Source organism: Erpetoichthys calabaricus, chromosome 14 (genome assembly GCF_900747795.2).
Source record: "Erpetoichthys calabaricus chromosome 14, fErpCal1.3, whole genome shotgun sequence".
NCBI classification, from domain to species: Eukaryota; Metazoa; Chordata; class Cladistia; order Polypteriformes; family Polypteridae; genus Erpetoichthys; species Erpetoichthys calabaricus.
The window spans coordinates 99,177,303-99,205,069 of record NC_041407.2 but is presented as its reverse complement, the minus strand read 5'-3'; the positions used below and the strand labels follow the sequence as shown (position 1 = coordinate 99,205,069).

Below are 27,767 nucleotides of genomic sequence, written 5' to 3'. Positions count from 1 at the left end.
ACAATCAAATCTCAATAAAGTACATTATATTCATTGCATGCAAAGCTGTGTTTATGTGAATGTTGTCCACAGCTTTCATCAGATTCTTAAAGGGGTCTGTGACTCAAAAAAGGTTAAGAATCACTGTCTTAGAGAATTGTGCACTTACAATTTCATGTAAACAGTTTCGAGACGGCCCTGTTGTGTTCGAGAATGACTGTGCCCCTGTGCACAAAGCCAAGTTCATAAAGACATGGAAGAACTGCACAGAGCCCTGACCTCAACCCTACTGAACACTGGGATGAAGTGGAACACCAATTCCAAGCCAAGGTCTTCTCGTCCAACAACTGTACCTGACCTCCTAAATGGTCTTTTGGATGAATGGGCACAAATTCCCAAGCATTCCAAAATCTTGTGCAAAGCCTTCCCAAGAAGCCTGTGGGTTGTTATTGCCACAAAGGGAAGGGGGAGCGGATAGGACAGGGATGTAATATTAATGCCCATGGTTTTGGAATGGGATGTCCAACAAGCTCCTATAGGTGTGATGGTTAGGTGCCACAAACTTTTGGCCATATGGTGTAGACAGGCTGAGAAGTGGAATATCGTATGCGCTGCAAGTTGATGAATTGGTTCACGTGGGAAGAGTTAAGCACATCTTAGCATATCCTGACTAGAGCTGCTGATTAACTGTGCAGACTGCATCTCTGTTGTAAGTCATTAGCACTAAAACAGAAGTAACATGATAGTCAGAATTTGTTACTAGCCGTCACCTATTCTGTTTCTCTTCTCGGTACTCAAATGTGGCACTTGGTGCCACGACCCACCTGCCAAGTTGCTTTGCCTGCCTAAGGTAAAGTCATCCCTGATGGAGGATCGCAGGAATCGTGGGGGTAGAGCGGTCCCTTCATCGGATTGGCTGGCCCAGCTCCGTTTCAGCTGTGGAATGGACAATAGGGGGACGCAGCTTGATGGCTGAGGTCTCCAGGATTCTAAACAAATCCAATTTCTATTATGTGATGATATCATCTATTGTTAAGTTCTGCTCCATACTTGTAAATTTTTTATTTTTTATACTGTATTGAGGATTTGTTCTGTTCTGTGTATTGTATTGTATTGTATTGTACCAACCCCCTTCGACACCCACTGCACGCCCAACCTACCTGGAAAGGGGTCTCTTTTTAAACTGCCTTTTCCAAGGTTTCTTCCATTGTTTTCCTACAAGGGTTTTTTGGGAGTTTTTCCTTGTCTTCTTAGAGAGTCAAGGCTGGGGGGGACTGTCAAGAGACAGGGCCTGTTAAAGCCCATTGCGGCACTTCTTGTGTGATTTTGGGCTATACAAAAATAAATTGTATTGTAATGTATTGTATTGTATCTTTTAGTCTTCATTTTGTTATGTCTGGCAGAGTAAGGATTATTGTGGTCAGTTCAGGGACAGATATGCTTGAAAACGTACATGGACACAGAACATCAAACATCATTCTTTGGGAAAATTGTATGGGAACTGGTGCAGATGTAGCTAAGGCAATGACAAGCTCTAAAAAAGAATTTAATTTCTAATGTAAGGCAAGTGGTACACAATATTAGGTCAATGCATTACGTTTTTCAAAGAGAGGGACTTAATTCAAATATGTACACAGCTCTACTGATGCAAGTGCCGCTCTCCATCATTAAAATTATGAAGTTCATTAAGCTACAACCTTGAAATGGTTGCTTTTTCCAGCTATTCGTGCTAAAAGGATTGCTCTTCCACAAAGTGGTTTCTTGGCTCTACCATGGACACACTGTGTTTTCAAGCACATTTCTGACCAAGTTTTAATTTATCAGAATTGTAATTTGGCCGTGGACTTCAAGGATCCAAAAGGCAAAAGTAAACTTGCATACCTCTCTGATATGTCTGAAGAACTGAATATGTTTAACATGAATAAGTGGGGCCACAACACAAATGGCCTGGACTTGTGTGACAAAAATCAAGGGATTTACAGAGAGATTACAACACTGGCATGAAAAAAATAAGGAATGGGGTGACTGCAACAGTCTTCTGTTTAACAAAACTAAAATGACTGAAAGGCTGAAGCAAAGGACATATCTCTCTCAGACAATCTGTGCCGATTTTAACTTTTAAGTTGATGCCACAGAGGAGATGTGACTGGTACATGCTATGTGCTTCAGCACTGTAAGCCACGGTCTGTGAATCTGTGTGGTCTGCCACTTCATGGCTGAGCTGTTGTTCCTCCTTGTTGCTTCCACTTCACAATAATAGCCCTTACAGCTGATTGGGGCAGATCTGGCATTTCATTTACTGACTTGTGGCAAAGATGGAACCCCACAACTGGGCCATATTTAAAGTCACTAAGCTCTTTAGTACGAGCCACTCTTCGTCCAGTAATTGACATGGCAATGTGTTTGATCTGATAGTGTGACTGTAACAGTAATTTGAAGGGGTGCCCATATACTTTTGACTATACAGTGTATATCTGGCAAAGATTTGTTCCAAGGATCAACGCCTGTGCCAAGATTCATTGGACACAGGTGTCCTGTGGAACAGGTAGGCCTAAACAAGCGTAAATAAGCCACTCGGCATGTTTTCGAGCTTGTTTTGAGTTAATAAGAATGATATAAACAGAGGGAACAGGAGTATTGTACATTGTGAAAACAAACTTGTTACAATGCTTGCTGTGTCATTTACCTAAAGTTGTTAGAAGATTAGATTCCATTACAATCTGAAGTGGATATACAGGGTGAGTCAAAATTATGTTAACATTTGAATGGTGGAAACCATTTATTCACAAAACATACTTCATATGTGCAAGAAGATTTACAGGAATGTCTCCACCTGTTTGCCATGATTTTCAACACATGTAACCGTATGTGGCACAAAAGTTGTATACAAGTATACAGTGGTGTGAAAAACTATTTGCCCCCTTCCTGATTCCTTATTCTTTTGCATGTTTGTCACACAAAATGTTTCTGATCATCAAACACATTTAACCATTAGTCAAATATAACACAAGTAAACACAAAATGCAGTTTTTAAATGATGGTGTTTATTATTTAGGGAGAAAAAAAATCCAAACCTACATGGCCCTGTGTGAAAAAGTAATTGCCCCCTTGTTAAAAAATAACCTAACTGTGGTGTATCACACCTGAGTTCAATTTCCGTAGCCACCCCCAGGCCTGATTACTGCCACACCTGTTTCAATCAAGAAATCACTTGAATAGGAGCTGCCTGACACAGAGAAGTAGACCAAAAGCACCTCAAAAGCTAGACATCATGCCAAGATCCAAAGAAATTCAGGAACAAATGAGAACAGAAGTAATTGAGATCTATCAGTCTGGTAAAGGTTATAAAGCCATTTCTAAAGCTTTGGGACTCCAGCGAACCACACTGAGAGCCATTATCCACAAATGGCAAAAACATGGAACAGTGGTGAACCTTCCCAGGAGTGGCCGGCCGACCAAAATTACCCCAAGAGCGCAGAGACGACTCATCCGAGAGGTCACAAAAGACCCCAGGACAACGTCTAAAGAACTGCAGGCCTCACTTGCCTCAATTAAGGTCAGTGTTCACGACTCCACCATAAGAAAGAGACTGGGCAAAAACGGCCTGCATGGCAGATTTCCAAGACGCAAACCACTGTTAAGCAAAAAGAACATTAGGGCTCGTCTCAATTTTGCTAAGAAACATCTCAATGATTGCCAAGACTTTTGGGAAAATACCTTGTGGACTGATGAGTCAAAAGTTGAACTTTTTGGAAGGCAAATGTCCCGTTACATCTGGCGTAAAAGGAACACAGCATTTCAGAAAAAGAACATCATACCAACAGTAAAATATGGTGGTGGTAGTGTGATGGTCTGGGGTTGTTTTGCTGCTTCAGGACCTGGAAGGCTTGCTGTGATAGATGGAACCATGAATTCTACTGTCTACCAAAAAATCCTGAAGGAGAATGTCCGGCCATCTGTTTGTCAACTCAAGCTGAAGCGATCTTGGGTGCTGCAACAGGACAATGACCCAAAACACACCAGCAAATCCACCTCTGAATGGCTGAAGAAAAACAAAATGAAGACTTTGGAGTGGCCTAGTCAAAGTCCTGACCTGAATCCAATTGAGATGCTATGGCATGACCTTAAAAAGGCGGTTCATGCTAGAAAACCCTCAAATAAAGCTGAATTACAACAATTTTGCAAAGATGAGTGGGCCAAAATTCCTCCAGAGCGCTGTAAAAGACTCATTGCAAGTTATCGCAAACACTTGATTGCAGTTATTGCTGCTAAGGGTGGCCCAACCAGTTATTAGGTTCAGGGGGCAATTACTTTTTCACACAGGGCCATGTAGGTTTGGATTTTTTTTTTCTCCCTAAATAATAAAAACCACCATTTACAAACTGCATTTTGTGTTTACTTGTGTTATATTTGACTAATGGTTAAATGTGTTTGATGATCAGAAACATTTTGTGTGACAAACATGCAAAAGAATAAGAAATCAGGAAGGGGGAAATAGTTTTTCACACCACTGTATAAATAGCAGTACCATTAGTTTTAACATAATTTTGACTCACCCTGTACAGCGCAAAAAAATATTTCATCCGGCAAAAAAAAAAAAAAGGTTGGGAACCTCTGATTTTATAATATCACAAAACAATATTGACTAACATTACTAGAACTGAAGTGGGAATCTCAAGCAGCCACGTAAATCACATGGAGAAACACCTGAAAAAGAATGCCATTTTAGCAATGTGGACTGTTTAAAATAGAAAAACCGAAATGTGCGACTGATTAAGGAAGGGGCAGCACAAAAAAAACCCTTCAGCTACTACTAGTCTGTCACCATCCCTGACACGAGAGTCTTAAATCTGTCTGCAGATGTCCCCAAGCCACTGAGCACAAGATATCCAGCCGTCCCTCGCTTTCTGCTAAGGCTGCCAAGGCAGTGCACCCCCCGCCCCCCATGTTTATATCTGCACTATGTTACTGTTTTAGAGCTGCAAGACAAAGAAGCACAGAATTACATGGTGAGACATTACAGACTGAAAATCTATGTGATAAACGATAATGGCTGCAATGTTAACTGTTGACCACGATATCATAAACAGATACACGAACTAATAACTTGCCTCGATAGCATTTAAGTTGAGATAATGAGACAACTTCACTTTTAGCTAAATAAATGAACTTGCTGTAATTAATAAATCACTTCTTACCTGGAGAAACATATCTTATTTTTAAATGGCCCAGACAGTCAACCCTCCTGAAACTCTGCATATACGGTAAAAGTGCAACTAGCTTTTGTTTTTTCAAACAAATGTTGAAGTTTATAGAGTCAATACTGTCACATGTATGGAATTAAGTGAAAGTCTTGTAAAGAAGTAGTTAACATCATCACCAAAATAAAAGTGTGTGCAATGAAATAAAAATAATAAAAACACAAAGATTAAAACTACTAAAAAGCAGGCACTATCAGTGCACTAAAACAGCTTACATGCCTCAAGACGGTAAAGATACACATTTTTCAAAACTAAAGCGCCATAGATGTCTATCTCATTTAGTGACGTCAACGTGACCAACTTGGCCAGCATTTGGAGGAAAAAAAAATCATGTTCAGCTGCAGATAAGGGGAACATTTTTAAAATATAAAAGAAAAAAAAAACAAAAAAAAACAAGACTGTCAAAAAACAGCGATAAGACAATGCAGGTAAAAAAACCAAACAAAACAAAATGCAAATAGACTGAATAAACACAAATCCTACTCATAATACTCTTATTTATATTAGCAACATCATGCAATAATCTGACCTAACAGATCAGGTACTTATCCCATTTCCCCCCCAAATTCTTACAGGTTTTCATGATCTCTGTGAGTAAAGCAACTTTCTTGCCGTTCCAGCAGATTGTTTTCGGGACCCCATTGTGAAGTGAACTTGTGAATTTTGCTCTTCCATGAAAACCTGGCCACCAACTTTGTAAAGGTAAAGCTAAATGACATTTATAAAAAAAAATAAATAAAAAAAAAATAAAAATAAAAATGAAAAGGACCACCAAACTACTGCTAATGCAAAGGAAGTGGGATGCCACATTCTGGAATGTCCACAGTGTGCAGGCTGGGGGTGGTCTGTGCATCTCACAACTTAAATGAATTTGTCTTCTTAAACTGAAGCACAGCACAAAGCACCTCTTTACACCAGGACAAAAAAATGACAACATTTACCATATTGTGTAAGAAGACGAGAAAATGACATTATCTGCCTAAGATCTGCAGGACTAACTGTTATGTAGCGAGTTTTGACTTTCTGATGATGCCAGTGTGTGGTCCAGAAACATGAACTTTCAGTTTAAGCAGATGGGCCTAAATGGTGCTAAAACCTCTCAGTAAGAGAGCTGACAAGAGCGAACGACCAGTGCTTTATATACATAAAGAGCTATTTCTATTTTCTATATATACATAAGAGCTATTTCTTCAAAACCAGCAGCACTGTCAGGAGGAGACCCCCATGGCATTACCGTCTGCTCCAGTGCTACAAGGAGAAAACCAGAGAGAGAGAGTGAGTGAAGAGCTGTGAGCCACACAGGTTTGCTTTCAGATGGACTAGCCAGAAAAGAAACTGATACAATGAAAACATTACACCGAAAGAGCCTGGCAGCAGATGGCTCCTTCTGTGGCACCGCTGAAATGCATATAACTAAATAAGAAAACAGAAAAGCAGAACATTTGTCAATCAATAAAAAGCCAATCACTTTAGTCTCCACACAATTAATTTAGAAGTGGTACATGCCTTTAAAATGTGAAAAACACCTCTTCCATATTTTAGAAAGAAAAAAACACGTTATTTCCGTTTTTAGCCCATCACATGACAGGTGCCATCTGTGATCCCCACTGTCACTTTTAATATTTTAGTAGCAAGATGGATGTTAAGCACAAATTCAGTATGAAGACAGCTATGCACACATCTTTTAATATTTCAAATCTAAATTAAATCAAAATTTATTTTTCACATAAAATTTAAGTACACAGCTTAATATGTAGTGAATTCTTCCTTGCTCAACTACAAGACTGTACATTAAAAGAACAATAGCTACTGATCAACTGATTAAATGTATTTTATTTGTCACATAAACAGGCACATAGCTATATACATACACATATCGTAGACATCTTATGTAAGTCCTTCAGATCGGTTTACACACATATCTCTCTATTATAAAAGGAAATCCTGAGACGAGACTTTGGCCATGAGATTTTTTTTCAAGTCCCGCCCTCCTCTCAACCATATTCAACCACACACACGGTCCTCTCACCTCTCATTCGTGTGAATGCTTTTGGCAGACATAGTTCCTGCTCTCTAAGCTCTTATAAATTTTTACATTTTTCTCACTTTAAGTTCACAATAAAAGAAGACTTCTTATTTCCAAATCTTATTAACCCCTTAACCGCCCTCTGCCGGATATATCCGGCATCGTAGCTTTATTGCTGACGCCTTACTGCCGGAATTATCCAGCACATTTGCCTGTGGTTATGTGAATGCCTGGCGCGTAGTATAACTGACAGTTTGGCATGGGTATTATTACTACGTTGTATTTCGACAACATCTGCGCTTGTATTGGCCGATCACGTGATGTGATTCGAAAGTGAAAGCTGTGAATATGGCGAAACATAAACTGACTTCAAGTGAGGTTTTGCAGGCGATTTTGGACAATAATTCTGATCATGATTGTAGCAGTTCTGAAGAAGATTTTAGCGACAATGATGATCAGCGTGCGCTGCATGATACTGTGAATGACGACGCATCGGATGATGGCGATGAGTGGGTGTATCCCCAGCATCTCAACTGGACTGCTGCCCGTTTTCTGAGCCAGATATGAAAGATCCAAACCGTGACCGCTTGTTCAAGCTACGTCCTTTGATTGACCATTTATTTGAAACATTTCAGCAGGTATTTCAGCAGTTAAATACTGCTTGAATAAATGTAAAGTAAAAAAACAAAAATTGTTCAGATTTCTCCTGGCATGGGGAATATTTAGGGAGTTGGCAGTTAAAAGGTTAAAGAATTTCATCCCAAAGGGTTATCAACAAAAGAAATGAGTACATGGGCAACCCTAGCACCGAGAAATGATGAAGTCAAACGAATTAATGCAAAAATTTTCAGTTAGTTACACGACAAATTGGTTAAATGCGTATCAATAGACTGTGCTGAATCAGTCGCTAGTGATTGTGCGGAAGATGAAAATATCAACTTACAATATCCTGAAGAATATCTATAACCGTTAACACCGTCCGGTCTTCCTCTGCACGAATTACTGTTGAAAGAAGGATATATCCAAGAAAGGTAATGTAGTACATCTCTCGCGAATAACATTAGCCATCAAAGGAGATCTTGATATGCCATTCGTATTAAAATGTTTACAGTTTCCCGTTAGAATTGCTTTTGCAAAGACAATTAGCAAATCACAGAGATGAACATTCAAAAAAATCATTTATTAGAGAGAAAGAAACGAAATTCACTGACGGACAGTTATACGTTGTGGTGTCATGATACAAAGTCCAAACATGGAATCAAAACTCAATGCGATATTGACAAAAAGTTAACTCAAAAAATTGTTTTTACTGTAGTTTTGCAGTAAAAGTGTAAGTTTAAGAAGTATTTGCGTGTTAATTTCAAATAAAAACAGAATGAAATCACATAATACAATGAATAACTAACGCAACATGAAACAACTTACTTTCAAATTATTGTTTTACTATTTTTTTTAATATGGTTAATAACTCGCTGTAATGTAATATAGTTAGTTCTATTACACATATGTAACAATTCCCATGAAAATAATCTTTTTAAATTGTACATCTGCAACCCCATATGTGAGTGGCAAAACCACTAAGTGGCTAGCGCATAGCACCGGCCGGGTTTCGGCGAGCAAAGCGAGCAGGGGGCAAAGCCTCCTAGTACTCTGTAAATAAAAATTAATAAAAAGACCAATTCATGCAATACCACCGAAGCTACAGTACAAGGTCATCCACCTGAAGCTAAGCGTGTTTGTGCACAGCCAGCACTTGAATGGGAGACCATCTAGGAACACCTTGGGATGCTGCTGGAAGAGGTGTTGGTGAGGCCAGGAGGAGGCGCATACCCTGTGGTCTGTGTGTCTGGATACTAATGCCCCAGTGCTGTGACGGGGACAAGGTGATGTAAATATGGTGCCATCCTTCAGATGAGATGTAAAGCCGAGGTTCTGACTCTCTCTCTGGGCATCTTTTGAAAAGAGTAGAGTTTATCCCAATGTCCTGGCTCAATTGCCCTTCACAGCCTTCCCAATTCTGGCCCCTTAATCACCCGTCGGGTCTAATTGGTTGTCTCTCTCTCTGTCTCTCAACCCTTCACCACCTAATAGCTAAGCTGGTTACAGCCAATAAGTGCCAAGAAGGAAAGGTGCTTTGTGATCGTACCTTTTCACTGGCTCTCTGCAAGAAACTGGTCATTAAAACATCATTAGTACATTAGAGCAATCTAGATGAGAACAGGCCATTCAGCCCAAAAAAGGCCACCAGTCCTATTCACTTAATTCTTCTAAAATAACATCAAGTCGAGTTTTGAAAGTCTCTGATGTCCTACTGTCTACCACACTACTTGGTTGCTTATACCATGTGTCTATGGTTCTCCTAATGTTTGTGTAAAATTTACCCTTAAGACGTTTCCAACTGTGATTTCGCGTTCTTAATGAACTCACTTTAAATTCACAGTATTGATCCACTGGACTAATTCCCTTCATAATTTTAAACACTTCAGTCATGTCACCCTCTTAATCTTCTTTTGCTTAAACTGTAAAGACTCAGTTCTTGTCATTTTTCCTCCTAACTCATCCCCTGTAGCCCTGGAATCAGCCCAGTTGCTCTTCGCTGGACCTTTTCCAGTGCTGCGTTGTCCTTTTTGTAGCCTGGACACCAATACTGCACACAGAACTCCAGATGAGGCCTCACCAGAGCATTATAAAGCTTGAGCTTAACCTCCTTGGATTTGAACTCCACATGTCATGCTATATAACCTGACATCATCAAATGCCAGAAACATTCCTCAATCACTTTTGAAGATGACAGCTGGCTGCATGAATTGTGCGATCATTGATGAAGATGGCTGTCTAAGGTTTACTTGGCTTACAGATTTCCAAATGTCAAATCAACACTAAGGACTGAAGAGTACATTCAGCTAATTATCACATACTAACACTGCTCAATGCTAATCACACTTTGCATTATATTTTATATTTAGTAACTATACTCTCTTACTTTAATTCCATCTTTTTATATAATTTTTCTATGATCCCCCCCCCCCCCCCCCCCAATGTCCATGAATGTGCACATAAGATTTCAGGCGCAGTGTTGGGTGGCTTGATCCCTACCTAGGTTTCTAGGTTTTTTACTTTAAAATTTAAAAACTTTTTCTATACATGACATCGTACATACAGTATAGTAACACTGACTGAGGCTACCGGGGACCTCGATCACGATCAGTCTGAACTCGTTCGCAGTCTGTAGAGTGCAGACCCCTAGCAGCTGGACTGGCACTGCAGTGGCAGCCACCTCACTGGCTGGCAGCAGCGTCGTCTTTCCCTTAAATGTTGCTTGCACTTGACTCCCCCAACTCTCTTAACTTCGCCACGTGATTGGCTGCAGGGCAGCGGGAAAGGAAATCCAGGCCACCTGTTTGGCTGGCTCGCACACCACCCCTTCCCCTAAAACTAGCAATACCGAGTGTCCCACTGACTGGCGGCACTATTAGTATGCCTTCAGCTTCAGTGTGCGTGCCTGCTCTCAAGATCCAATTCACAAGCACAACTGCACTAAATTTAATGAGGAGGAATACAAATAAATGTTACTTTTGATTTTAACACTACATATATTACATCCAAATTGTATTATGGGATACAATCATTTACTGCTGAATTCTGCTCTGCACCTGTGATATTTCTATCGCACTATTATATTGTAATGAGGGTTACTTTTGTTCTGTTCTGTGTATTGTATTGACAACTTTTCTTTTGACACCCACTGCACGCCCAACTTACCTGGAAAGGGGTCTCTTTTTGAACTGCCTTTCCTGAGGTTTCTTCCATTTTCCCCCCCCCCCTACAAGGGTTTTTTTTTTTTTTTTTGGGAGTTTTTCCTCGTCTTCTTAAAGAGTCAAGGCTGGGGGGCTGTCAAAAGGCAGGGCCTGTTAAAGCCCATTGCGGCACTTTCTATGAGATTTTGGGCTACACAAAAGTAAATTGAATTGCATTGTATAATACCAGCAAGTAAATGAGTACAAATCAGTTTAAAACCGACTTTGAGTTTTAAGTTCTCTGAGCTTTTGTGTGTAAAATTTGGGTTTATTTGAGCGTGAGAGCTTGAGACTCGGCTGCCAACCCTGTTCGGGAATACTTGTGACTTATGATAAATGTAAAACATTCATTCTCGTTTAATTTACCATAAGTCACATTCCCTTCATACTTTTCTTGAAATTTTTTGGCAGTGGATTTCCTGCTCTGTGTTTGCTCAGGTTGATGATATTCAACTTTCTGTCATAATGCATACCGTGCCCCAGGTTCCAGAATAGGCCTAGTAGGACCACTGTTAAGTCTTTCTTGTGACACCAAAAACAAAATGGTGAACAAACGGTCCTACAGACATGAACCCACTTCTGCACCACTTATAACCTATAACCCAGACGCTGCCACACATATGCTAGTACTGTCCTTCCCCTGAATGCTCACATGTGAATCACTGAATGAATGTCTCAGTTTTAACATATTATAAGAAGGAATCTTTACATGCAAGTCTTACAATTTGAGATGACTGAGTAAAGCACAGGACTCCCACCCTTATACTTATTTCTAAACTTGTTACATAAAATGTCTGCCCCAAAAATGAATTCAGTGCATATCTGTATATCTTGAATCAGAGTCACTTAAAAATTTAGCCATTCTGTTACTTCAGTCCATCCAGCTAACCTGTTTATCCAGTTCAAGGCCGAGGAGAGCCGTCATCTTAACAAGCAGCAATGGGTGCATGATAAACCAGTCCGAGATGGGACACCAGTCTTATCTCAAACACACTCACACACACATTTATTACACTCAAAGGGCCGATTGTGAAGAGCCAAGAGTCTAAGTTTATACAAATTAAAAAGTGCACTGGTGACCAGAACCAACCAGACTTCTGAAACCTACTAATTCAGCAACGGGCCTCATAAACTGAGGGGCCTGTCACAGATTATTAACTATATTAAATTAAAACAATGCTTTAAAAGACATTTTTAAACATTAGAGATAAGAGAAAGTTACACACACGCCAAAAAAAAAAAAATCATCTGGGAGCGTCGCTTCCTGGATTGTAATGCCAGAGGAGACATTGCTGCAGGCCATTACCCCTTGTCACCCTTCAACTGGAACCACAGAGAATGCCAAAAATGAAATGTAGACCAGTCTTTCTGGCAACAGGTCAAAAGTTAAACAAAAACAAAAAAAAGTCAGCGTGAGACGGAATTAGAGGCACACCGACTGCATGACGTGTCAATTTCAACACTGCTGCAACTGTACCTGGAATGACAGGTAGGGAAGGTTTGGCTGACTTTTGTTCAGTTCAATTTTGAGAGTTTCTTCCTCCTCCACATCTCAGGAAGGGCATCAAGCACAAATTATATGCAAAAGTGATGTCATTTGTTTAAATAATTAAAAAAAAAAGGAAATGGAGGAAGTGTAATAGTTAAAATATAAAATTACCCAGGTGGCGTCTCATTATTCTACAACAGGAGTTCTTAACAATAAAGGCGGATTTAAAATGGATAAATGGTGTTGCGTTAGCAGCTACCTTCACCAATGTTACCACAACAGAAACCTATTTATATATTAATAACGCTACACAATGTTTAACCCACACCTGTGCCAGTTTTCAACCAAGCATTCCAACTGTGCAAAATGATTATTATTGTGATAGGCCCCAGCTACCCTGAGACCCTTCCCTGGATAACTCGCTTAAGAAAATGGAGGGGTGGCTGCATGGAAGCCCACAAGTGCTACTCTAAGCTACAGAGCAGCAGCAACAACAGTTAGGATTCTTGGACAAAGAAATGGCTACTTTACAATATGGTACATGTTAAGTTGCTTTAGAAATTAATAATTTCCCACACTATAGGGATAATAATGTTGATAATTTAGGAAATGTTACTGACTGTGTCTAGGTTACATACAACGTATATACAAAAAGGCACTGATACAGCGCACCCACCACATGACAAACCAACTCAGGATTCCAGATTAGGACAGTTGCAACCCTGCAATGGGTGACACCTCAGCACCACACTGGAACAGTGTGAGGCTCTTAATGGTGGCTGGAGTGCCAATTCTGCCACCAACCCCCAGGTTTTTCCTTGCAGGTTGGAGGGCCTACATGCAGGTCTGGATGTAGAGTAATGTCATAAACAAGGACCAGGTTAAGGGTCTTGCTCAAGGGCCCAACAGAGTAAAGTCACTTTTGGCGTTTTATGGGATTCGAACCGGCAACCTTCCGATTGCCAGCACAGATCCCTAGCCTCAGAGCCAATATACAAAAACAGTGTTGGAAATTTGCAAAAATGTAATGGAGTGAATTACTTCCACTTTAACTTTGCAATCCATTACAATTCAAACTGAAAAGTATTGTAGTTACTTCAGATAAGAAAGACAGAAGTTTCAAGGTGAAGTCAAATGACACGTTGATTGTGGTGCTGGAGAGTAGCGGACGCATGCAAGAAGAGAAATGTCATAATACACTGGAACCTCGGTTTGCGAGCATAATTTGTTCCGGACACATGCTCGCAGTCCAAAGCACTCGTATATCAAAGTGAATTTCCCCATAAAAGAAATAACGGAAACTCAGATGATTCGTTCCACAACCCAAAACTATTCAAATAAAAATGATTAATACAAAATATAAAGTAAAAATACATAAAACAAATTAACCTGCACTTTACCTTTGAAAAGAATCATGGCTGGTGGGAGTGAGTTTCTAAACTCTTGTGGAATTCCACCCAACGGGACGACACGCGGAACAGCGTCCCAAAGCAATCGCAGTCTGTAGCAGTTCGCCGTAAAAGCGAATCCGAAAAGATCGCGGACATGCTATAAGCTCCTCCCGTCGATGGGTGATACGAGGAACAAGGAATATTATAAATGCGTAGGGCACAGTACTACTTGGCCTCGACCCTGCCTGACTGCTGTGTCTGTGTATAGGAAAGTGGCAGATCCCGCTACAATAAATAACCGCGCTGTTGCTGTTTCAAGCTGAATAAAGCTGGTGTTGCTAAAGTACTGAGACTCAGCTTTGTGTTTTGGGTGCAAGACGGGGATTCGCACGTGCACGCGCACACACACACACACACACACACACACACAGAGTCACAATGCTGTAGTAAACAGTATACGCTTGTACGGGTGTTGACTATATGAGTGAGGCACGCCGACTCAGACGGAGAATAGGAGATGACTGCCCACAAGCGAGAGATAAAGAGAGAGAAGAACCATCAGCTCAGTTGTGATCAATTGACGCTCAGCAGACAAAGCGTATACATACTACTCATATTGCAAGACCTCGCTCGTTTATCAAGTCAAAATTTACTAAAAATTTTAGCTTGTCTTGCAAAACACTCGTAAACCAAGTTACTCGCAAACCGAGGTTCCACTGTACTTCATACAAATGATTAGATTAGGTAAACTCTACTATTCCCATGAGGACATTTAAATGCGTACAGCAGTAGAAAACATAAAAAACAAGGATACAGCCTCACAGGACAAATAATACATTCAATTAATCAATCGATAAATAAAAATAAACTTAACATGTACATGGGGTAGAAGAACTGAATTGCCCGCTAGCTGTGGGCAGAAAAGACCCCGCAATATTAGCCTAAGAACCTATGAAAAAGATGGAAGGATAAACACCATAGGTCCCTATTCTACGATGGTACATACAGGGTGAGTCAAAATTATGTTAACTCTAAAGGTTCTGCTATGTATATACTTGTATACAATTTATGTGCCAGATATGGTTACATGTGTTGAACATGATGGCGAACAGTCTTGAGACATTCCTGTAAGTCATCTTGCACATATAACGTATGTGAATTTCCCCTTGGGATTAATAAAGTATCTATCTATTTGTGAAAAAATTGGTTCCGCCACGCAAATGTTAACATAATTTTGACTCACCGTGTACAATCTTACTCTACTAAAATTAAAAAGATGTCTCATCCTCTTGACGCTTTCTGCATGAACTTTACGGACTGTCGCTGCTGCCCTGGATTACGGGTTGGAACAGCTCATCTCCTTACATTATTTGTGTGTTCTTCAGCCTCCAGAATTCACTTGAACATTCTCCATGGAAGCCTGCACTTAACACTTAAGACGTGAAAAGGAGACTAAATTAAAAGTACACTAATCAAATCCCACCTAAGATACCCATGGAACACAATTGGAGAATGGCACCAGGCGGGCAACACTTTCCTCTGCCACTGCCACTAGTCAACCATGATCATGGTGTGTGACCTGTGTAGTGGATGACAATGACATGAGTAAGCACTCAGTGTGCCCCGAGGTTGAACGTTTCGTCACTAGTGTCCCGTGCTTTACTCAGTCATCTCAAACGGCATGACTGCATATAAAACTGACATATTAATTAGATGATTCATATAATTGAACAGATTATTAGTGATATACTATACAGCTCCAAAGTTTAGCTTCCATATACAGGGTGAGTTAAAATTATGTTAACATTTGAATGGCGGAAACAATTTATTCACAAAAAACATACTTCATATGTGCAAGATGATTTACAGGAATGTCTCAACCTGTTTGCCATCATGTTCACAACACAAAAACCAACGAGCAACAGTATCATTTAAAGCCTGGTGACACATTTCCCAGGGAATTAGATGATACCACAATCCGTATTCTGTGCTTCAGGTCATGAACTTTCCTGCTATACACACATGCGCTCCATCACCATACCCCATAACCAGAAATCACAGGGTGTCAAATCAGAGGAGTGTGGAGGCCATGGCAATGGTCCACCATGAACTATCCATCAACCTGGAAAGGTGTGGTCGAGATAAAAAATAATCCATTAGTGTTAACATAATTTTGCCTCACCCTGTATATTTAGACTTCTGCTTACAGTGTTGCTGTATAAAATGTTCACAAAAAATGGTGTGCATTTGTTTTAAATTTTGAATTCTGATTTATGACACGTGCAAAGCCCATTAGCCTCCTTGACCAATCCACCTTTCTGAGCCGCTATGGTGAGTGTGGTCTAACTGCACATCTTAAGAGTCAATAAGCTTTAGTAAAATATTGTACTCAGGGGCCTAAAGGGAAAATGGGCTTCACTTTTAAAGAAGAAAAATCCATACACTGTAAGATGTTTGTTTTCTGTGTTGAAATCAATAATGCACCAACCTGCCTTGTGTGGTTTGAATCCTTGACCAGAGGGGACTGGGCGGTCTCGTGGCCTGGAACCCTTACAGATTTTATTTTTTTCTCCAGCCTTCTGGAGTTTTTTTTTGTTTTTCCTGTCCACCCTGGCCATCGGACCTTACTCCTTTCTATGTTAACTAATGTTGTCTTATTTTAATTTCTTATTTTGTCTTTTATTTTTCTTCTCTTCATTATGTAAAGCACTTTGAGCTACTTTTTGCATGAAAATGTGCTATATAAATAAATGTTGTTGTTGTTGACACTTAAAAGTTTGATGGTTAGCGTCTTGTGGAAAACCACATCAAAAGGTTTGTAAAAGTCACGATAAATTTCATCAGCGGTGCAATGGCCACGTCATCTTTTTTTGTTGCTTCTTCATAAAATCCAAGCATCCGACTGTTAGTCCATCTGTACTAGAGGGCTTCCATTAAAAATTACAAGATGATACAGGCTATGATAGGTGGCTTGTCATTAATTACACACACCAATCTCCTGGAGGACTCGAGGTCAGGACCTGGGAACTGCACATGTGGAGTTTGCGTGTTGTTCTTCCTCTCACATCACAAACACTTACATGTGAGGTGAACTGCAAATTTTAAACTGACACATCATACGTGAACACATTGAACGCGTCTTGCAGTAAGCTTGTCTTTCACCCTGGATTTCTGGGAAATTATACCAGAAACCAGAACCAGACCACCTTGGTCTGGTTAAAGGAGTCAGAAAACGGATAGAAAAAAGAAATACGCTGTCTGCTACTGGTGATTTATTTCTCTTTAGCTCTTTTCATTTGTGCCGCCTATCACAATTACTGACCAACATTTTTTTAATATGATTTTAAGACTGCGGTAGCTAATGAGAAAGTTATGCCTCTTTAATGTGAAAGCTTCATAAAACTATCTACATTTATGACTTAGATTTACTTCCATTAACAATATCCTGTAAACAAATGAAAACAATCCACAATACCCTCCCTGATAAAGAAGTCAGTCTCAAATTTTGAGGTCACTTCCCTTCATAAGATGGTGATGACTCCATCTACTGCCATTAAATGTGTGACTGACACAGACTCTGAGCGAACAGCTTTATACAGGGTGATTCAAAAAGACTCATCCGTTTTCAAAATGATTTATTTCACTTGTAAATCATTATAGAACAATGCAGTAAATTGTACATGGTTAAGGTGAGCATAAAGATAATTCTGTAATTTTACAAGTGCTCAATGGGGCCTCCTGCAGCGGTACGAACAACATCAACCGCTTTGTCTTCTTCATTCTTGCGGGTGCTCCGGTTAGGGGTTGCCACAGTGGATCATCTTTTTCCATCTCTTCCTGTCCTCGTCATCTTGTTCTGTCACACCCATCACCTGCATGTCCTCTCTCACCACATCCATAAACCTTCTCTTAGGCCTTCCTCTTGCCTGGCAGCTCTATCCTTAGTACCCTTCTCCCAATATACCCAGCATTTCTCCTCTGCACATGTCCAAACCAACGCAATCTTGCATCTTTGTCTCCCAACCATCCAACTTGAGCTGACCCTCTAATGTCCTCATTTCTAATCCTGTCCATCCTCGTCACACCCAATGCAAATCTTAGCATCTTTAACTCTGGCACCTCCTGCTCTGTCTCCTGCTTTCTGGTCAGTGCCACCGTCTCCAGCCCATATAACATAGCTGGTCACACTACTGTCCTGTAGACCTTCCCTTTCACTCTTGCTGATACCCGTTTGTCACTAATCACTCCAGACACTCTCCTCCAGCCACTCCACCTGCCTGTACTCTCTTGTTCACCTCTCTTCCACACTCCCTGTTACTCTGTACTGTTGCTCCCAAGTATTTAAACTCATCCACCTTCGCCAACTCTACTCCCGGCATCCTCACCATTCCACTCACGGACAACATCAACGCGACAGTCAAATTCATTCCATACTCAATTGAGCATTTCGGGTGTCACTGTACCCGCAGCTCTTTTAATGCGATTTCGGAGATCATCCAGTGTTGTTGGGAGTGGTGGCACATAAACAGCATCCTTAACGTACCCTCTCTAAAAAAGAGCTGGTGATCTTGTGGGCCAGAAGTGGAGTGCCAAATCATGGGCTCAGTTGCACAGTTATGATGGATTTATTGAAGTGGAGAACGCAAAACGCTTTCTGCTCAGGGGTCTCCATCTCCTCGCACAATGAAGGGCGCCATCTTCCAGTGACAGTCAGAAACTCTATGACCTCCTCTTTCAATTGGTATGTGATTGGTTCCTAGGCGCCTCACGGTTATGAAAAAATGTGGCTCTTTGAAATGGGATGAATCTTTTGGAATCAACCTGTGGTTTGACTATTTATCTTAATGTCGTTCGCAGCCAAACAGAAGTCACACGCTTCTGTGAGTGAAAGCTCAGATGACAATATGGTGCTCCTGGCACAAGATGCAGGGATGCCAAAAGACAACACCTTCATTTAATTTACACATAATCTCTTGGTAAAATGTATAACCATTTAGAGGCAAATTAACATTTAAATTAGCGCTCATTTCTAAACTCGTGGATCAAACAATAGTCTAATAGCTCCACTGACCAGAGCTTCATTGGGTCACTGAGTGTATGAGGTCCCTACATTCGTTTTTCCCGGGTACTCAGATTCAACTAAAATCAATGATGTCACATGTGATGAAGACCATGGAGCGGCTGCTACTTCACCACGCCCTCGACCCTCAGCAGTTCACATACCAGGAGGAGGTGGGAGTGGAGGACGCCATCATTTATATGTTACACCGATCCCTATCCCACTTGCACAGAGGCAGTGGAGCAGTAAGAATTATGTTCCTGGACTTCTCTAGCGCCTTCAACACCATCCAACCTCTACTCCTTAGGGACAAGATGACAGAGATGGGAGTAGATTCATACCTGGTAGCATGGATCATGGACTATCTTACAGACAGACCTCAGTATGTGCGTCTCAGGAACTGCAGGTCTGACATTGTGGTCAGCAGCACAGGAGCACCGCAGGGGACTGTACTTTCTCTGGTCCTGTTCAGCCTATATACAGTACATCAGACTTCCAATACAACTCGGAGTCCTGCCACGTGCAAAAGTTCGCTGACGACACTGCTATCATGGGCTGCATCAGGAGTGGGCAGGAGGAGGAGTATAGGAACCTAATCAAGGACTTTGTTAAATGGTGCAACTCAAACCACCTACACCTGAACACCAGCAACACCAAGGAGCTGGTGGTGGATTTCAGGAGGACCAGTCCCCTCATGGACCTTGTGATTATCAGATGTGACTGTGTGCAGACCTATAAATACCTGGGAGTGGAGCTGGATGATAAATTGGACTGGACTGCCAATACTGATGCTCTGTGTAAGAAAGGACAGAGCAGACTATACTTCCTTAGAAGACTGGCATCCTTCAACATCTGCAATAAGATGCTGCAGATGTTCTATCAGATGGTTGTGGCGAGCGCCCTCTTCTACGCGGTGGTGTGCTGGGGAGGCAGCATGAAGAAGAGGGACGCCTCATGCCTGGTCAAACTGGTGAGGAAGGCAGGCTCTATTGTAGGCATGGAGCTGGACAGTTTAACATCTGTGGCAGAGCGACGGGCGCTGAGCAGGCTCCTGTCAATTATGGAGAATCCACGGCATCCACTGAACAGGATCATCTCCAGACAGAGGAGCAGCTTCAGCGACAGACTGCTGTCACCGTCCTGCTCCACTGACAGACTGAGGAGATCGTTCCTCCCCCACACTATGCGACTCTACAGTTCCACTCTGGATGGGTAAACATTAACATTATACAAAGTTATTGTCTGTTATACCTGCATTTTTATCATTCTTTAATTTAACATTGTTTTCTATCAATATGCTGCTGCTGGAGTATGTGAATTTCCCCTTGGGATTAATAAAGTATCTATCTATTAGGTGACTTCTTGCTGTGGGGTATGTCAGGATTTGCCAACCACAGTTGGCGATTCTGTTGCCAGCCCATGCTAATTTAAACAACAGAAAATTGCTGTCCATGTCACATTTATCAACAGAGTGCCGATCTTCAAGACCAGTTGTGCTCACCCCTTTCTCTGATAGTCAATAGCATGCTGCCTGACAAAGCCTGTGCTATACGAAGGGTTACCAGCTACGCCGACTTCCGCTGCAACCTCTAACCCCATTTTTTTTTTTTATTCATTCTGTTGTGGTATGTAAAACACGAGACATCAAACAGATGAGCTTCTCCTCTTAGTGAGGTCCAAAAAACCCAGATTCCTTACTACATTAAATGGAGGGGCATTCATTGGTTTTCATGCACAGAGTCCTCCTCACAATTAAAGACAAGATCAAATCTGTTTGATTTTATTGAAACTAAGATGCAACTAGCTGGAATGGGCTGTTGGGTATGTCACATTAGGAGACTGACCTTCATAGGAGTGTGCCACCGACTGCCTCCAACTCACTCAACATTATGTAAATGAAGACTATGAGTAAGAATTGCTGGAAAAGTCACGTGATGTGACACAGACATTACACACTCCACACACTAATAAAAAAGGTTATTTGGCTCCTCCAATTTGGAAAAGTGTCGGTGTTTGCTTGAGTGTGGCCTGTGATGGTCCAAAAAAAAAAAAAAAAAAATCTGATGAGAACGGGCTATTCAGCCCAACAAAGCACCCCAATGCCATCCACGTAAGCCCTTCCTAATAACCAAGTTGAGCGTTGACTGTCCCGCTACCACACTATTTGGGTAACTTATTCCACGTGCCTATGGTTGTCTGTGTGAAGAAAAACTTCCCCAACGTTTGCGAGAAATTTACCCTTAAAAGTTTTCATAATGTGTGTCCCTGTGTTCTTCATCCATCCATCCTCTTCCGCTTATCCGAGGTAGGGTCGCGGGGGCAGCAGCTTGAGCAGAGATGCCCAGACTTCCCTCTCCCCGGCCTCGTCTTCTAGCTCTTCCGGGAGAATCCCGAGGCGTTCCCAGGCCAGCCGGGAGACATAGTCCCTCCAGCATGTCCTGGGTCTTCCCCGGGGCCTCCTCCCGGTTGGACGTGCCTGGAACACTTCACCAGGGTGGAGTGCAGGAGGCATCCTGATCAGATGCCCGAGCCACCTCATCTGACTCCTCTCGACGCGGAGGAGCAGCGGCTCTACTCTGAGCCCCTCCCAGATGACTGAGCTTCTCACCCTATCTTTAAGGGAGAGCCCAGACACCCTGCGGAGAAAACTCATTTCAGTCGCTTGTATTCACAATCTCGTTCTTTCGGTCACTACCCATAGCTCATGACCATAGGTGAGGGCAGGAACATAGATCAACTGGTAAACTGAGAGCTTTGCCTTATGGCTCAGCTCCTTTTTCACCACGACAGACCGATGCAGAGCCTGCATCGCTGCGGACGCCGCACCAATCCGCCTGTCAATCTCACGCTCCATTCTTCCCTCACTCGTGAACAAGACCCCGAGATACTTGAACTCCTCCACTTGGGGCAGGGTCTCGCTCCCAACCCTGAGAGGGCACTCCACCCTTTTCCGGCTGAGGACCATGGTCTCGGATTTGGAGGTGCTGATTCTCATCCCAGCCACTTCACACTCCGCTGCGAACCGATCCAGAGAGAGCTGAAGATCACAGACTGATGAAGCAAACAGGACAACATCATCTGCAAAAAGCAGTGACCCTGTGTTCTTGTTAAACTCATTTTAAAAGTAACAGTCTGGATCCACTGCTCGAATTCCTTTCCAATCCTAATTCCTGATTAAATCTTGCCTGAAGAACGAGTTGTCTCGAAAGCAGGCATATTGGAATCTTTCTAGTTAGCCAATCTAAGGGGTCATTTTGCTTACCTTCTCACTACATCCATAATGGCTAACACAGTACAACACCCTAATACTCGAATTCCTTTCATGATTTTAAACACTCCAGTCATGTCACCTCCTTTTGTTTAAACTGGAAAGGTTCAATTCCTCCACTCTTTTCTCATAACGCATACTCTGCAGCACAGGAATCAGTCTAGCCGCTCTTCTCTGGACTTTTTCTAGTTCTGCTAGGTCTTTTTTGAAGGCCATAGACCAAAACTGCCTGCCGTACTCCAGGTGAGGCCCCACTAGTGTGTTAATAAAGCTTAAGTATAACCTCCTTTGACTTGTACTCCACACACTGTGCTACACATTCTGTTAGCCTTCTTTGTCACTTCTGTCCACTGTCTGGATGTAGAGAATGATGAGTCCACTATAGATAGGTGCTTTCCCACTCAGGAACATTTCCCACCACAGGAACTCAAGCCATTTGTAGTCCCTGGTACTTTTCTAGTTCCTACTCCAGGGTATGTACTCTTTGTTCAACCAGGAATCATCATGGTTGGGGCTCTGATGAAGAATTGTGTGGAATGGCTGGCTGACCGACCGACCGGCACTGATGCCAACTTACAAATCTTTTAAGTACTTTGGAGAGTTAATGATGAAGATGGAGTGCCGCATCACTCTTCATAGCTGCCTCCCTGGTGCACTGCATCAAAGCAATAACCCCCATGTGAAGTTGCTATCACTCCAAAGCAGTAAGGTGGGGGTGTCGACCCTGAACCGCAGAAAATACCTCACTTCGTACAGCATCACTCTTCATTGCATTTCACGTGTTTTGCATAAAGGTTACAGTTTCTGGCCCAGGTCCTACATCAAACAGGAACTCGCTGGTTCCAAAAGACAAAGATGCTGCAGTGGGAAAACGTCTTCAGTGTCCCAGGTCCTCCTCATAAGGGTTACTTTCAAATTTAGGAGCTCCATTTTTACTTCCTATGTGTAACACTAAACCTTTACTTACATTAAATTTCATCTGCCCAAACTGTACTGTATACTACAGAAATCCCTCTGTTATGATTCAACAGATTCTAGATTATCGGCTATACACATAGCCTGGTATCATCTGCAAACTTTATTATTATTAGGCAAACACCTTTATCCAAGGTGGCCTATAACCAGGGCTGGCACCACCATTAAGGTGAATTAGGCATTCACCTAGGGCGCAGATCATACTAGTCAGTAGTTGGGAGCAGGCGTGGATTGCACTTTGCCGCACCCACCACACGATGAACAACCCGGATTGCCCATAAGTGGGGGGTAAAAAACCCAGACGGACAGGTTAGATGCTGAACAGTCAGTTTACGCACTAATAAGCTTGGCCTAGGGTGCAAAAATAACCTGGCACTGGCACTGCTTATATCATACAAGATAAAATTGTTGACAATTCTTTTGTTTATTTATCCAAATGGAGCCTGGGCAGCAGAAGCGGTTACCAAGTGTCAGTAATAGGACTTGAACCCACAACCTCAGGGCTTGAAATCCAAAGTCACACCGCACTGCTTGCCTAACCATAAAACTTAACTAGCTTGTTGCTAATATTGATACCCAGATCATCTCTGTATATTAAAAACAGCAATGGCCCCTGTACTTGATTTTGCTGGGAAAGGTCCCAGTTCCCTGTAAATTATATATGTACAGAAACTAAATGGCGGTGTGGCTCTGCAAAAAAATGTCACCTTAAAAAAAATTACATAAAGCAATGGAGTACCAAATAGTGTTTCCCACATTAATGCACTTAATCTAATTGACAGCCGCAGCTAGACACAGCCTATACTCAGCTTTGGTACCCCATCAGCTATATAAACAGGGGTCCTTGTCTTGTCCTTTCTGCTACTGAGGCAGACTCTGACTCCCTGGGACAAGTGGTTTCAAAAGGAAAGATGGCACTTGCTGAGTCAAACACTTCGGTATACATGAAAATGTTCTTTTACTAAAGGTGTACACTTGAACGTGGGTATACGAGCAGGTTATGGGACCCTTGCGCACACCGTACAAGACTTAGGTGAACACAGCCACCACCAAGACATGGTGCAGTTTTGGATTAGGTTACTAGGCGTGTGCGTCGGGGATGTTGGGGCTAATATCCTCACACCCTAGGCTTCACCGAAACCCCCAGAGTGTCATCTTGCAAAGCAACGTGACTTTGTCAGCTGACCGGTGAATAAGACTCAAGAAATTACACGCACAATTAGTACCGATGACAAAAACGCTAACACAGGGATGACTGCCGAGCAATTTTAAACCACACTGCATGGTTAAAACATTAGTTAAAAAACGTGTTCGATAATTCATCACAATGTGAGAAAAATTAATTTGCCTAGACATAAAACTTTTTCCCACCCCCATAAAGCAAAACCAAACAAGAAAGGCAGTGTGGGCTACCTGTTGGAAACACACGTAATAAATATAATGTACTCAATATGAGGTAGGTGCGCAAAAATACCCCCCCCCCTTTTTTTCCGTTAAGATTAGCTGAACTACCCCCCACCCCCCGATCCCCTCTTCGGGTGCGTCTCGAACCGTCCCTTACCTCAACTGGTCCGGTCGAAGGTGAGCCTCTTCCTGGTATCCTGTCCGTTTCGATGATAACAACATGAGGGTGGGAGGGGGATAGAGAGGTGCAGGAGGGAAGAGGGGGGAAATAATTCTCAGAAAAGCGCCCCCCTTTCCTCTGAAGAAAACACGCACACACCGACAGTGCAGAGAATGTGTCGATGCCGATGGAGACTCCCCCAAGCGAGGGCCCGCCGTGGGAACCCCTCCTCCGAATACAACTACTGCGGCCCTCCGCTCTTTTCTGACCCCACACCGATCTATATGGCCATCCCGAAGGCTTGTTTACTTATCGTTTGGATTCGCCTCCCGTCTCCCGAACCGAAACCCGGAAATAGAAACTCCTCGGAGGGACAGAGCAAGAGCGGAGGAAAAAAAAAACACACAAAATGGAGGCGAGGTTTGCGTGAAGGGGGCGGAGTCAAGTTGGAGCGTTTGCGTTCGACGTCATCACATGAAACAGGTGCAGCCTCGTCGCCATCTTGGTAAGGACATTCCCTTTTGCACGGCAGTTGGCAGGAGATGCTGGGCGGTTAGCGCTGCAGTCTCACTCGGAACTAAAGCGACCTCCCTTCGAAGTTATATCTTAAGTTAAATCTTCTAGCATTGTTATACCATGGAAGACCCAAAGAGTGTCTGATTTAAAGAGAACATGCCGTAGAGCTGAGCGTAAATGGAGGAAAACTAAACTAACTATTGACTATGAAATATTAAAAGTTAAAATAACAGAATACAATAACACAGTCCGTCTTGAGAGGCGCTGCTATTTCTCTAAGCTTATAAATAACAATGCTAGTAATCCCAGAGTCTTATTTTCGACAATTGATCATCTGTTAAACCCAGGTAACTCAAAGGAATGCCTCCTAAGTACTTCCAGTAAAACCTGTGAGGCTATCGCTGTATTTTTCAATCAAAAAATTAATGATATTAGAAATAACATAGTATATCTCCCCAACACTAAGGATCCTCCTAAACCCCAGTACCCCATAATAAACAAATTAAAGTCTTTCACTAGGATAGATTTACCTGATTTACATAAAATAATTTCTCAAATGAGACCCTCCACCTGTGCCCTTGACCCAATACCAACAAATTTTTTCAAAGAAGTATCGGACGTGCTTAGTGATAATGTCCTTGACATAGTAAATTCGTCATTAGATATGGGGGTCTTCCCAGACTGTCTTAAGACTGCGGTAGTTAAACCCCTACTTAAGAAAAATAATCTCGATCCCTCTGCTCTTGAAAATTATAGACCCATCTCTAACCTGCCTTTCTTAAGTAAAATTCTAGAGAAGGCAGTCATTATACAGTTAAATGAGCACCTCAATAAACATGCTATTCTTGATAAATTTCAGTCAGGTTTTAGAACAAATCACAGCACAGAAACTGCACTCGTTAAAGTAGTAAATGACTTGCGGGTAAATGCAGACAGAGGCCATTTATCTGTTCTCATCCTCTTAGATCTGAGTGCCGCATTTGACACCATTGATCATAATATTCTTAAGAATCGCCTTAGTCAATGGGTAGGCCTCTCTGGCAGTGTCTTAAATTGGTTTGAATCCTACCTGGCAGGGAGAAAATTCTTTGTTAGTTGTGGTAATTATAACTCAAAGACACATGATATTCTATATGGTGTTCCACAAGGCTCTATCCTGGGTCCACTGCTCTTCTCAATCTACATGCTTCCATTAGGTCAGATTATCTCAGGGCACAACGTGAGCTACCACAGCTATGCTGATGACACACAGCTGTATTTATCAATAGCACCTGATGACCCCAAATCTTTTGATTCGCTAACACAATGTCTTACTTGTATCTCAGAATGGATGAATAGTAACTTTCTCAAATTAAATAAAGAAAAAACCGAAATCTTAGTGATTGGCAATAATGGACACAATGAGGCTATTAGAAATAAACTGGATGCATTAGGATTAAAAGTCAAATCGGAGGTAAAAAGCTTAGGGGTAACCGTTGATTGTAATCTGAATTTTAAATCGCATATTAATCAGATCACTAGGACAGCATTTTTTCACCTAAGAAACATAGCAAAAGTTAGACCTCTTATATCATCGAAAGATGCAGAGAAATTAGTTCATGCGTTTGTTTTCAGTCGGCTAGATTACTGTAACGCACTCCTCTCAGGACTACCCAAAAAAGACATCAATCGTTTGCAATTAGTGCAGAATGCAGCTGCTAGAATCCTTACCAGGAAAAGAAAATCCGAACACATTTCTCCAGTTTTGATGTCACTACACTGGTTACCTGTGTCATTCAGAATTGACTTTAAAATTCTGCTTATGGTTTATAAAGCTTTAAATAATCTCGCCCTGGCTTATATATCGGAATGTCTGACACCTTATATTCCAAATCGTAACCTCAGATCCTCAACTGAATGTCTCCTTAGAATTCCAAGAGCAAAACTTAAAAGAAGTGGTGAGGTGGCCTTCTGCTGTTATGTACCTAAAATCTGGAATAGCCTGCCAGTAGGAATTCGCCAGGCTAATACAGTGGAGCACTTTAAAAAACTACTGAAAACACATTACTGTAACATGGCCTTCTCATAACTTCACTGTAATTTAATCCTGATACTCTGTATATCTAATTTATTATAATAACTATTCATTCAAAATCTGTACTAACCCCTGCTCTCTCTTCTGTTTCCTTTTCCGGTGTCCTGTTGGTGGTGGCGTGCGCCACCACCATCTACCCAAAGCACCATGATGTTCCAACAATGATGGATGGATTAAAAGCCAGAAGTCTGTATGACCATCAGCATCAAGTGACTCCGTGAAAAGCCCGAACTACAAAGAGGACTATTTCATTTATGTTAGGTAGAATGCCCAGAGGGGACTGGGCGGTCTCGTGGCCTGGAACCCCTACAGATTTTATTTTTTTCTGCAGCCTTCTGGAGTTTTTTTTTGTTTTTTCTGTCCACCCT

General features: G+C 41.8%; 1 protein-coding gene across 1 annotated transcript in view; it reads right to left on the bottom strand.

The window, feature by feature from the left end:
* wipf2b (WAS/WASL interacting protein family, member 2b) overlaps window positions 1-25,199 on the bottom strand; it is a 69,035-nt gene extending 43,836 nt beyond the window's left edge. Inside the window, exon 1 of the mRNA XM_028818594.2 lies at window positions 24,807-25,199. The gene's annotated coding sequence lies outside the window, so the exon portion shown is untranslated. The remainder of the gene's footprint in view (window positions 1-24,806) is intronic.
* Between the last annotated feature and the right edge of the window lie 2,568 nt (window positions 25,200-27,767).